Raw genomic sequence first — 14425 nt, forward strand, 5'->3', positions numbered from 1 at the left:
TGGTAATTTGTTAAGGCAGCAATAAGAAAGTATTATAACTCCAATAATTCATTCTTTGCCATGGTGGTCAAAATAGTCCATTCATCAGCCTGAAAAAAAAAAAAAAATATATATATATATATATATATATAGCTAACATTTAGAAAAAATATTTAAACTGATCACAAAACCTTTGCTTTTCTTTCCTTCGGGACTTTCCCCTTCTCTTTGTGTTGGCCCAGCATTCCAGGAAGCAATCTAGAACAAAGGCTAAGCCAGTGCTGCTTTGAGACTTCAGGTGGCCGAGCACAGGAGATTCTGACCCACTGGAGATGTGCTGTGGGTTTCCCAATATCTCAGTGGAAAACCTGAGAACATGAATCTATTGCTGTGCTGGTTGTCTTGCTGGGGTTGCACCTTGGTAATTATTCAGGCCATTTTCCTAATGCTGCCATGTTTATACCAGGCGATATTCCTGTTTTTAGCCTCTCTGTGCCACAAACTTCCAGTCCTGAAAGTCAGACTTCATTTCCCTAGCAGGGAGCCCCTTTTTTAGTTCCTCTTACTGTCAAGAGACCTCAGTTGCTATCATCCCAATCCATTAACGATGTTGAAAGTCCATTTCATAAGAAAGTAAATGGAATCACAATCTCTTTCCTTCTGAGAAGGCCATTTCTTCCAGTGCAAGATTTCTCCAGTCTCTTATGAACAGTTCTCTACATTGGAGATATTGGAAAGAGAAATTTCTCTTTTATTTCATGGAAAGACCCATTTCCACCTTCCCTAGGAAACAGGTACCCATCCCCCTTATTTTCCACAGTTGCCTTAGAAAGACAGACAGCAAGTGACCAGGAAGCTAATTTTTAGTATTATGGGAAGAAAGATCTTGATCCCTGTAATTGCACACACAGAATGTCACAAGCGTTAGGAAGCTGAGCTGCATTTTCCAGTAAAGAAGTAGATAGTACCTTTAGTTCTGATCACTTCTGTGACCTGAAGTCTGGTCATGGCCATGGTCCCCATGTGTCATGGTTGTGCACATCTCCTCTGCCTTTAAAAACAGTGAACTGGTGGAATCCCCAGCCAATAAATACTCCAGTTTCTCCCTAAGAAGATAACTGCCAAGATCTATATGTGAAATGATCTTGGCAATCTAAAAACTGACTTTGAAACTGTTCTTTCATTTACTGTTACCTTTTGTTTCCTTAGAATCGTATCAGCTGTCTGGCGTGCCTTGATTCCAGTAAATATTCCCTGTTATTCCGGTTTATTTTTATTTTAAAGATATTTTAAGTCTGAGCTTTAAGGACAAGAAAGAACAACTCTATTTTTGTATTTTCACCAACATCTACCCTTGTCCTAAATTTTCCCTCCCAGGCTTTCATCTAGGCAAAAGTAAACAAAGACACAAATAAAAAAAAACCTTAACAATTTTAAGGAAATTTAATGAAAACATTCTGTCTTCCAGGCATTTTGCCAGGTGTCCAAAATAGAAAAATGAATTAAACTTAGTCCCTGTTCTAGAGAAGCTCCCTGTTCCATGGTAGAGAAAAGCATGTTAGCGTCTTAGAGTACATCATCCCTCAATCAATCTTTGAATTCCTATTTTGTACAAGTTTCTGTACTTTCAAAAATGAACACAATGAGTGTGAAGCCTACTCACAAGTAGCTTAGAGTCTGGCATGGAGAGCAGCCTTTGAAGTAATTTTTACAAGTGTGATAAGTTTCTCCAAAGAAAACCGAAGCATTGTTTGGAAATGTTTAAGAGGACCACCACTCCAGATCTGACAGGGGAAACAAACTTTAGTTTAGCAAGAGTGGTGGCAATTGGGGGGTAGGGTGGAGGAAGAGAGCAGTGAGAAGAATCTCAACATAGCATGGACAAAAATTCTCGAGTCTAGAAAAGAGTATAAAGTCTTCTGAAAACAAACATGTCCTAAAAACACAAGACTCAAGTCTGTTCAGGTTGGAGTAGAAAGGGGGAAGTGAGGAAGGTTTGCCTGGGTTATGTTCTAAAATCTTAGGTGTGGGTGAAATCTCCCAAGGCTAAAGATATGTCAATATCAAGGACCTTTTTTTTTTTTTTTAGATAATACAATAATTGTACATGTTTGCATGCAATGCTTTGGGTACTGATTCATTTAATCCATGCTTACTGGGTTCTCATTATCTGCTGGCTCTCTGGTAGGCACAGAGAAAGAAAAGGTGAATAAGGCAGGGTCTCTATGCACAGTATGTAGTTTATATCAAGGATGGAGGCAGCTACAAGATGTGATAAAAACAGAGATAAGGAAATAATCCCATGTTCACACTATTTTAAAAGAAAGCACAATTCTTAGGCAGCTATTCTGAGATTTCTGGCCCAAATCAAGTCTAAAAATAACATAGAAGTGTTAAATGGCTGTAGAACTCCAATCTGGTTATATGTCTGAGCCTGGGCAGGTTTCACAATTCCAAGTGCCTGAGTTCCTCTCTAGATCTAGTGGATTTCAATCTCTGGAGGTGAGACTCAAGAATCTACAATTTTTTAAAAGTGCATTCCTCTCCCCCCACCCCCCCCATGATTCTGTGTTTGTTCTGCAAATGGCACTTGGGAACTACTAAGGACAAGCACGGTAACCAGTGAGGTCATGGTTACATTTTCCCAAATGGGTGCTGCACACTGTTCATAGATGACATTTGCAAAAGGGGTTCAGTGGTGTGATAGGTTGAAGAGTGTCCTTACCCCTCCCAAGTTCATATGTGAGTCCTAACTCTCAGCACCTCAGAATGTGACCTGTGTGGAGATGGGGTCATTACAGAGGTAATCAAGTTTAGATGGGCCCTAATCCAAAATGACGAGGGTCCTTGCAAGAAGGGGTAATTCAGACATGGATACATAGGAAGAATACCTCGTGAACATGAAGACAGCCATCTTCAAACCAAGGAGAGAGCTTGGAACAGAACCCCTCGAAACCCTGAGAGGAAACTAAATACACCTTCTTGTTGGACTTCTGGCCTCCAGAACTGTGAGGTAGTAAATTTCTGTTCTTTAAATCACACAGTTTGTGGTACTTTCCAAAGGCAGCTTTAGTGAACTAAAATAAGTGGTTAAATACATTTCAGAAATTCTGAGTGAAAGAGAGTTAGACATTTTTTGTTTTTTGTTTCTTGTTTTTCCTACTGTGAGGCCCTCAGAAGCTCACATGTGCTAATGTATCCCGAGGTCCTCTGAGAGGTGACAGTGTGTGTGTGCTTCTTGTCCCAAATTTGATAACAGAATGCTTCTTATTTGTTGCAGAGTATTTCTTGAGGCTGGTGTTCTGTGATTCTGATGCAGGGAAGTGTTGGGTTTGTTGCTCTTGGAGAAGTAGTCACGCTGTGAGTCTCACAACGGCAGCAAGGTCAGTCTTGTGGAGCTTGGCTGCTTTTAGTAAATAAGTGGTGGTGAAATTTTTTGAATCCATTAGTTCCAATCCATCACACCTCCTGGAAAAAAAAAAAAAAATCAGTTACAAGGGACCAACCTGCTGGAAGTTATCAGAAACCATCTTTCTTGATCTAGGAATCATTTGATTACACCAGTGACTCTGGAAGAAGTCTTTTTAAAGGAAAAAAAAAAAAAAGCCAAGAACTACTTGGCTTCTTAGTGGTCTCCCTTAGTGGGTGTAGTTCAAGAAATGTAGGAGAGAAATATGCAAGGGTGATTCTATCAAATTGGACACACCACCACACATCTGTCTTCCAAGCACTCCATTTATCCCTATTGTTGTTCCTTCATACCTTGCCAAAACGGTGATCCATCCTTTTCGAAATGGAACATTGGAAGACAAATGGAGCATTGTCATTGTCAGTGGTTAAAAAAGTAAGCCTGCAAAATTTAACTTGCCTGTTTACAATTATTAAAGACACCCACCCACACAGAGTGAGGGAAACGTGCACTAGATGAACCCAGGTTTTTAAAACTTTGAAAAAGTGCAGGGCTTAACCTTCCTACTTATGTGATCTGTTTCACATTATTTAAGGCTAGATTTAAACATAAGGAAGTTTTAGACTTGATATTTGATATACAGTTGTGACATGTTTGTGACTACTCCCTGTGAAACATTGATATCATGCAAATGAAACATTCATCAATCTTTGTTTTATATTCATCAGCCATTATTTCTAAATATGACCTGCCCTTCACAGCCCCTGCAGATCTAGGGATCTACCTCATTCAATATTTGCCTCTACCCTCAAGGGTCCTTGTAACCAGTACTCACCAATTAAACCCACTGCCCACTTCAAACAGAAAGGCCACTTCTTTGGTTCTACTTCTGGAGTTTCAAACTTGGGACTAAGTTGAAAAATCTGTGTCTTTAACAGGCATCCCAAGTGAGTCCAATGATCAGCTAATTTTGAGACTCAGAACTACTCATTTGCATTTGTCACTTTAAGTTTCAAATGTTACTGAGTCTGCCTTATCTGGGACCACCCTGACCTTAACAGAGTTACATTTTTAAATATAAAAATTATGGAAAGTGATTTTATTGCTATTTTTCATCTCTGTAATTGAGTTTTCTACTCTGTTGATGTTGTTCTCTGTCTCCTCTGGCCATTCTATTTTAGCAGAAGAATATTCTTCTTGGTGTGCAGATTGTTATTCCTTAATCTGACTCCTGCATCCCCTTGGGGTGTTCATTATTTTTACTTTTGACCCCTGGTTCTAGTTGTCTGGGTTAGCATTGAGGAACCCTGAGTTGTAGGAATGGAAGGAGATCGAGCAATCCCTAACTGGCAAATTTGTAAAAGGAAGCCATTTCCCCACAAAGTGGCAAGGTGGCTGGCTAGTCTCAAAGGCAGAGAGACCAGAGCGCATCTGCCTGGCTCCATCAAACTTCTCCAAAGCCAAGGAGACCAGCAGGTGACCCCAGAATCATCCCCCAAGCTGGTGCACTACACTCTAAAGCTTCATAGACCCTTCCCTCCCAGGCTGCACTCTCTCAGGAAGCTTGGTGCTCTGACTCTTTCCCCTAGTTCATCATTACTGGTGTATGGAAATCATCTCATCACCAACTTGCTCCAGCTGGACCCCCAGAAATGGGAGGTCTGGCATGCATCCTCCATGCCCTATCTAACATCCTAACCCAAAGATGCTCTGTTTAAGGTGGAAGTTGATTAGAATTAGAATGGGGGGAGTAGAAGGAGTGGCAGGGTGGGTGCTCAGGCTATCTTCTTCCAGGAATACTCTCTTTGTTACTGAACTTTCCACCTAATTTCTCCAGCTAAGGGGCTTTGATTAGGTCTGCTAAGCTCATGATGTCTTACTTTCAATATTTTGAAAGCAGAGATAATAATAACTCCCACATAAAATTGGCATTTAAAGCACAGATGCCACTACCGCACACTCTTTCTGTGCCAGGCACCTGGCTAAGTGCTCCACGTCCATTAACACCAGATGAGATAATCCAGCTGATGCACTTAGCACGTTGCCAGGCACACATGGGGGCTCCATCCATGCCAGTTGTCCTTTCTCTTCCATCTTGCTCTTAGTTGCTGACCTCAGTGAAGGTAGAAGCCATCTTGCATATTTCATGGCCCCCTCTTCCCTCCATACTTTATACCCTACCCTGCACTCAACGTATTTGTTGGTTGACTAACTGAGTAGATCATATGCTTCCAAATGGCAATTTCCTATTTCCTCTACACTTGGTCAACTCAATTAATTTTACATGTTGCTAAAAGCCTTAGCTGAAAGTTCACTTCCTTTACAAAACTGCATGTAATCTCTCTCCCATGATAGAATGTCATCCACACATTTTAGAGGTGATTTATCCTCAATTTTAACTCGTATACAAGTTATTTATGCATATGAACTACATCCTTGGCTAGAAGACACTCCTTTTCTGCTCCAAGTCAAGGACTGTTCTTTTTTTTTTTTTTTTTTTTTAAAGATTTTATTTATTTATTTGACAGAGAGAGAGATCACAAGTAGGCAGAGAGTCAGGCAGAGAAAGAGGGGGAAGCAGGCTCTCCACTCAGCAGGGATGCTGAGGCAGATGCTGGGCTCCATCCCAGGACCCAGAGATCATGACCTGAGCCGAAGGCAGCGGTTTAATCCACTGAGCCACCCAAGCGCCCCTCAAGGACTGTTCTATACCCGGAATTCTTTTTCTTAAAAGCCTGCCTCTAAAACATGGGAGAATTACAATAAGAAACAAGAATCAGAGAAATCTTTTCTTAATTTTTGCGGGAGGAAAAGCTGTCAAACTGGCAATGGGACATGTGAATCCAGACAGTTTGCAAGTTAGAGGTAGACATGCAGAGAGGATATGGTAGAACATCCTGGGTAAAGTGGGGGGGTGCCCTGCTGTGGGCATCTTGCTCTCTCTTGTGAGTACTTTCTTACATAGTTTTTTCCCACACTAATGCTATACACCTACCTACTCACATAAATCAGCATGTCCTTTTCAATGGAATCAGCTTTTCTTTTTAAATGATTAATCAATATTTTAGTATTGACACACATTGTGTTTTGGAATACAGCTTCTTATGAGTTGGAACTGGCCCTCATTTATGACCTGTAGTTACCCCAGCAGTTTACACTGGGGTTCTGTTTAGTATAACACACATAATTTCATTGTCTGGTGTTGTGGTAGTCCTTGATTAGAAGAATGTAGAAGGTAGGAATGCGGGTATGGATATTTACACAGCAGGGTTTGAGTCCTGTAGTTACCACCTACACACCCTTGATATACATCAAGCTTTTACTATAGATTAACTATTATTACTGATCAGGAAGTAGGACACTTAGAAAATTTGCTCAAGTGCAGGCCACGGAAAGACAAGATGCCAGCTCAGTTTAGTTTGAAACATTCCACAATGACCAGCACAGGATCTCATCCGAGGTGTTGCGGCTAATCTCTTCCGGAGTGTGAAGTTGTCAGTGGAAGGCAGCTGCCCTGTTGTGAAATTCATTTCTCAATCATCTTGTATCTAGGTGTGGCGATGTGATTTTCTCATTCCAATAGCATGTGAGCAGAAGGGGGTTAAAAAGGGGGAGTCTCTCAAGCTGCTTTTTCCTTCTCTCGTAAATGCAGAGGGCTCTGAGGCTCCAGAAAATGGTGGGGGCAGGAGATGAGGGATTCTGACTCCCTAAATCACAGGAATCACTCCCACTGCATTGTTTCTGTCAATGATAATGAAACCTTGATGATATTAAAATTTGAACACTGACATTTAGGGGCTTATTTATTCTATCAACTTGCATTGTTCTAACTAAGACCGCTGTTCAGCAAATTCATTTAAGAAATAAATGGGCTTGTAACTAAAACACCCCTGGTACAATGTCACTTAGTATTTAATGTGGATATATGATAAATCCACTGGTCTTATTTCATCAGTTTATGGTCTCCAATAGAAACAGTTATAGTCAATCCGAATTTGAAGTGGGGCAGTGAGATGGGGTAGATCTGAGGCAATATCAGGGCTTTTCTTCTTTGTATTTTAAAAAATACATGAGACCCTTGTAAACAAGAAGGAAGGAAACAAAGCTGGGGCAGGGAAGCTGGTGTACATTGTTGGAGTGTTTCATCTTAGCAGTCATCTAATGAATGAAATAGCAATCATTTGTATGTTTTCTGTTCAATCTATTGTATATTTTGTCTTTTTTTTAAAAAAAAATATATGGGATTGTGAAATACAGCCAATAATCCCCTTACTGAACTAAAAGAGAATTAGAAAAACCTGCTAATAGCTTTTGTGTTTAGAAGTGTAATGTCTTCCTGTGAATTATCTTATGGGTGAAGTGTCTGGAATTGCTTATGAATACTGGGTTATAGAGGTTTTTTTTTTTTTTTTTTCTTTGTTTAACTAAGAGAACTTAAACACGATATTTAAAAAAAAAAAAAAACACACATTTTTATCTCCTGGTAGAAATGTCAGCCACATTTCAATTCACTCTTCGGTTTCCCCTAAAAGGAATGACTTTTACGCATAACAATGGTCTTGTTTTTATAAGTGGTTGGTAATATCTACAAATGTGTAAGGCATTCATTTTCCAGGAGCTTTTTTCTCCCTGGTAACACACCAGGAAATATCAGAGTGTTGTTATTTGAATTCTTTCTTGGGCTCTGCCTCCCAGATGAATTGAAATTCAACTTCGCAGTCAAGTGAGTAGCCATTTAAAGCTCAGGTGTGTATTTCCTAAGACCCTCTCAAAGGATATATAACCGCTTATGTCTTTCCTAAAGACAGCAAACTGAATTTTAATTGGATCTTGCCTCTCCCAAGAGATCGTTATCCCTCTCTTCCAAAGCCATATATTATAAAGCTTCAGTATGAATTGGAACATGGAAGCTGTGTTTGGGTTTAATATTTAAAGTTAAAGTTATAGCAGTTGACACCCAAGTCATTCCAGCAACTCCCCAAACAAAATTTTATTTAATCGGAGTTCCTCAAAAAACGAACATACACACACACACACACACACACGCATGTAACTTGCATGTCAAAATTCCATAAACTTTCAGATTATGAAAAACAGTTTGTTTTCTCAGGAAATAAGTCTCAAATGGGAATAGTTCCAAATTTTTCTTGTTTCAACCCTACCTTGACCTTGTCTGGGGTGGGGAGGGGGAAGAAGCCATGGAAAAGTTTATACATCTACTAAAGACCTGCTGACTCAGAACCGGACCTGGGAAAACCTTATGTGGCTTAGAAAGAATCTTTCCATGTGAGCGACAGCGATGGTGTGAAAGATCATTGGAGGCATGAGCACTCATAGGGCTAGTCTCACTCTGATCTTAGAACTTGGCAAGACAACATGTAAAAGGAAACCGAAAGATTTGTGCGCCAATTCTAAATAACACAGTCATGGGCTTCTTTGCTTCTTATAGTTTAAGAATCTGTGTAATTTTCCGTAAATCAGACTATGAAGACCAAGGTTAAAAATACTGTGAAAACACCCCAGAACAGGCTGAAGAGTGGAATTCATACTTAAAACTCTAAAGGGGCAGGGTTATGGTCTTGCCTTATACCATAACAAAGTGGATCTTTGTGTATTATATATACTTAAGACTGTTCCCCCCTCTCCCCACCCCTGGAAAATTTAAGTGGTATCTTTCTTTCAAATGTGAATGTTTTAGAAATCTGGACTTTTTTCCCTTAAATTTGTAGACAGAGACTTGGGTTGGCAACCAGAGTACCAGGGTAGAGGGCAATGCTTCTTAGCTTTTCTGAGATGTGGTTTCTTCAGTTGTAACATTAGGGGGGTGAGGTAAGTGATCTGTAGGCCAGTTAGAGTTACAACATTTCATGGTTCTAAATTTCAAGTGGCTTTTTCTCTATTTATACATCTCAAGATTTCAGCATTTTTCTGCCATGATGTAAAAGAATATTTGGATTACACACTCAGAACACTCAGTCCCGGAATCTTAGACAGGCTTCAGTTTGTCCATTTATTTCTACTTAATTATCTTCCACTGATAATGGACTTCTTGCTTCTCCTCCATTTTCTTTATCTCTCAGTGGTATCAATAGCTTCTCAGTTACTAGGCTCAAAACACTGGACTTTTCCTCAATTGTTCATTCTCTTTTGTCCCTAACATTAAATCGATCACAAATTCTGTTGGGTGCACCTCTTGAAGGTGAGCACTAGTTTTACAAACAAGAATTACAGAATTGCATAATTGGAAGGGATTCTGTTTACTGGTTCATAGGTTTTATAAAATTGCTTTGAGGATCTAAAGAAGTATATGTACCATTTCCCCGGGGTTGGGGACCGGGGGGATATACGTGTGTGTGTGTGTGTGTGTGTATACACACACACATTTTTTGCATATACTTTACAGGCATCCAAAGACTTCATGAAGTTCACCCATGGATCAAGAATACCTCGAGGAGGGCAAACATCCCCAAAGGCAGAATTTCACCCAGGAACAATCCTAGTAGATGGCTGAGCAGATCTGCTTGAATATTTCTAGTGAATGAATAAACTCAGTCCATTTCAGAGCTTTCTCTTCCCCTGTTTGTAAGGAAACTTTCTGGAAAGTTTATTGGGGGTTAAAATCTGTTTGCCTATAGTTTTCAGTTGATTCTAGGTCTTCAGTACCCAAAAATATCTCCCATATCCCTCCAAATCTTTAATTTTCCTTTATTTAATTTTCCTTTTAATTTAATTTTTCCTTTTATTGTGTGTCTTCCAGACTTCCTTGGTATCCTGTTCATCTTTCTATAGACACCTTTAGAGTTTTTATTTAATTTTCTTTCCTTAAGATGAATAACATTCTTTATATGTGATTTGAATAGCCTGTGTCTTGGTTATTGGAAATTTATTTTCATTTAGGGCATCCAATTTTGACTGAAGTCTTGGACTTGCTATTTGCTAGCCATTTTGTCCTGGTGGTGGTTACTTAACCTCCTCCATTTTGTCCTCTGGAATAAAAAGGAATAGTTATCTTATCATTGTGAGTTTGTTATCTTAGACATACTAGGTGCTCAATAAATGATAGCTGTAATTTTTATTAATTCGGATTAAGATTATTTGGGACATTTTGGAGTTTACATCATAATTAAGGATGGACAATAAAAATCTCCAAAATAATTTTTAAAATATGTACTTATTTATTAGAGAGAGAGAGAGAGAATGAGAGAAAGGAGCAGAGAGGAAGGGAGAGAGAATCTCAAGCTGACTCTGTGCTGAGCGTGGAGACCAATGGAGGACTTGATCCCAGCACCCTGAGATCTCAACCTGAGCAGAAACCAAGAGTTGGGTGCTTCACTGACTGTGCCACTAAGGCACACCTCCAAAATATTTTTAACCAGTATTTAACTTGCCCAATCTTACCTCCAGGTGATATTATTTTTTGTTTTTATTTAAATGCAGAATTTCATAATTACATGTATTGCCAAATGTTAACATATTGGGTTTGGCCCACATGCCAGGCTCCTAAGAAATTACTGAATCCTGATCCTGTCATCCAATGTCCTTCTTAGTTTTGTGGTCTCCACTCAGTGTAGGACAGAAGACCACCTCAACAGCACATATTAGCCGCTTCTCCCCAAGCTGATCTTAATTCATGAAACAACTCTCTGTCAGGATCAGTGTTTGTCATGTATCTTGTTGACATGATACCCTATGCATTTGGGACTCCCCTGACCGAACCACCAAAACGCCCCCATAAACAAAACAACAAACAAATAAAAAAGTAGAAAATGATAGTGTGGTATAAATTGTTCTGCATAAAGTCACCATGTCTCAGTCATTTATCTGAGTTCATGCCAAGTCCCCTAAGTCATAATCAAACTATGTGAAGAAGGCGGGGAATATCCTTGATTTGTACAGAGCCAAACAGATTTTGAGGTGCTTCCCTAAATGTACACCAGATCACTTCTTTGACTTATAAATCAGAGTGAAGCCAGTTTCAAGGACAAATAAAGGGAGAAAACCTGTGTCTTCAAAACGTGGGCCAGTTCTGCAAATATGGCGGCTGTCTGTTCTTCCAGAGAAACTCACGGAGCATGGTGGTGCAGCTCCTTAGACTTGCTAAGGAAAAAGAGGGTAGCTAGGTGAGCTTTCTTTTTTTGCTAGATGCTCTAATCCTCCCCAAGCTCAGGGATAGGGAGAAGGAGAAATGATTAGCTATGCATCCTTTCCAAAAAAATCTGCTAAGCTAAAACTCTCCGAGAAGTTCAACAACCCTTATGAATGAAATTTTTAAGAACGTTTTTAAGATGAATTTTCCACACATCTTTTGGTGATTTAAAAAAAAAGAAGAAGAAGAAGAAAAAGAAAAAAAGAAAACTCAATGCTAATTCCCTTTGCATGAGCTCAGTCTACTTTGCTCTTGCCTCCAGCTGTTGCATGCGTTAGGGTGATATTTGGAAGGACAGCTCATTCCATTTGGAAGGTCGTGCTGGGGAGTGCGGAAGAGGAGAGGCAGAGATGCCAGACAGGCGGGCGAGCCAGCAGACACACGTGGACCATGCTCAGTGAGCTCCTCTTACGGTTGGAGTGTTGCTGCCTGAAATGAAATCCGAGGATCTGGCCTCGAGAGTGCAGGAGGACCGTGACCTCTCTGTGAACTTGGCAGTGAACTCTCCTCCAAAGTGCTTTTGCTCGAGGTCCCTGACACTCCACAGGCCCTTTGCTTTGAATTTAGATTAATTGAGAACTCTGTTAATCTAGTTGAGTGCACCTTCCCAACCCCTGCCATCTACAAATACAAGGAATTTTTAAATGTTTTCTTTTTATTAGAGTCTGTCCCGAAGGTATGGTAAGGTAGGATATGAAAATTTTCACTTTCTTCAGAGGAAGATGCAATGGCCAATCAACGTATCTCTTATCTTAACCTTAGCTTTTACTTAAAGCAAGTAACAAATGTCCAAAAAACATCTGGCTTTCATTTCCTGGATAAAATGCAGAATGAATTAAATTCCCCAAATACATAAACTTCTCCCTACAAATTAGCACATGGAATAAGGTGATGATCTTTTCATATAAGTATTCGGTATACAAAAAGAATGACCCTCTTAAGAACATGTAAATAGTATCCTAGGATGTAGCAAGGAATTAATCGAGCTCTCCAAATTCCCTCATTATCAGGAATGCATTCCACTATGGAAGAAATTGGCATTCTGAGTCTATAGGGCTTCTTTGTAAAGATGGTTCTTTTGGATCATCTATGCTTTTTTCTGAAAAGACAGTACCTAGGACTAGTGTGGCCTAGGGCCATGCTACCTTCCATTCTTAGGGCTCAGGTTCCTGATCTGAAAAATACAATGTGGTGACTTCCTACCTGGCATACTTGTGAGTTTTAGAGACATCACATAGACGCATGGTTTCTGGCACATAGGATACACTTATCAAATTGCTGGCTGGCTCTTCTTCTGATTAAAAGATAATTAGAAACAATGTCTTTGCAGACACCCCCACCTCAGAGAAATTTTGCAGCAGAAAACAACTGGGGGATCCCCTTTAGGAAGTGGTCTTGTGGTCAGTACCTCTGGAAACTTATCCAAAAATTCCCCTTGAGCTGATCCCTGCTGAACCTGTTATATGCTGACTTTCATTAATTTTAAGAAATACTGCTGATTGAATTTTAGAGATCCTGGAAATCCTTGATTCAAAGTGGTTTTCCTCCAGATCTATCTGGGATTTGTAAGGACTTCAGCCATTTCCTAAATGTCACAAAGTAGTCTGGCACAGAGTGATTTTATTTTATTTTATTTTGAAAAATATTATTTTATTTTATTTTATTTTGAAAAATATTATTTATTTGACAGAGAGAAAGAGAGAGAGAGAGAATTAGAAATCACAAGTTGGGGGGAGTGGCAAGGAGAGGGAGAGCCAGACTCCCTGCTGAGTAGTGAGCCCTGATTCAGGGCTCTGTCCTAGGGTCCTGAGATCATGGCCTGAGCCGAAGGCGGACACTTAACCAACTGAGCCACCCAGGTGTCCCTAAAGAGATCTTTGGCTCAGGACAGGCTACCAGAATCCAGGAGATGGGGGAAAGATGGGCCCATAGGAGATGGTCTGAGTTTGTTTTGTGCCGAGGTAGATGCTTTTGCTGATAACGTTTCCCCAGACCACAGGGCAGTGAGTCATTACTGGCCTAATCCAATTTGCTTAGAAGATACGAATTACATTGAAAACCCAGATATTTGATGAAGGTCATCTCATGCTCCTTTAGGTCGCACACAACAGCAGCAACAAAAAGTGATGATAGCGTAGACAGGCAGAGGAAGAGACCTAGGAAACAGTGTTCTTGAACTTGTGTTCTCATTTATGGACATGGAAAAAAAAAAAGATGAAGGAACCATTTGGAATTTTCACTTCTTCCCCCCAGCTCCTGCATCAGCCTCTTCGAGATTACAAAAATCAGCAGATTCCATGGCTGGGCTAAATGTTTTGAAGCAGTGATTCATTGATCATTTCCTCTCACTTGACATGTTTAACCAGACTAAATCAATACTTCCTAAAGGGGCAATGGCTTTGTAAAAAAAACAGCCACACAACTGGGTGACATGAAGCACCTCCAGGATAAAAGAATCCTGTAGACAAATTCCTTCTTTATCTCTTACTGGATCTGTGAATATCTTTGATTCAGACTCATAGGTGTGTGGCCATCTTGAGTTATTGAATTCATGAAGGTCAGGACACAAAAGATTTTTTTTTTCATTCTTCAGTGCATTAACTTGCCAACCACATGGTCTTAAATGACAGACACCAACGAAGACAAAGAATCTTAGTTTTAAATGGAGCAGAAGAGGTTGAAAGATAACTATGTCAAGCATCCAAAGAGCCATCCCCCCACTTTTCTTAATAAAGAATGCACTCAATTCCAGCATATTTAGGAAACAGTGCCCTTGCTTAACAAATTGACGTCACACCAGCCCAGTGTCCGCTCCCAGGCTTTATTCCTGGCAGTTCAATGAGTGCGGTATTTCAACTGGAGAACGTGCAAAGAACAAAAACAAAGGGTGT

Source organism: Mustela nigripes, chromosome 6 (genome assembly GCF_022355385.1).
Source record: "Mustela nigripes isolate SB6536 chromosome 6, MUSNIG.SB6536, whole genome shotgun sequence".
NCBI classification, from domain to species: Eukaryota; Metazoa; Chordata; class Mammalia; order Carnivora; family Mustelidae; genus Mustela; species Mustela nigripes.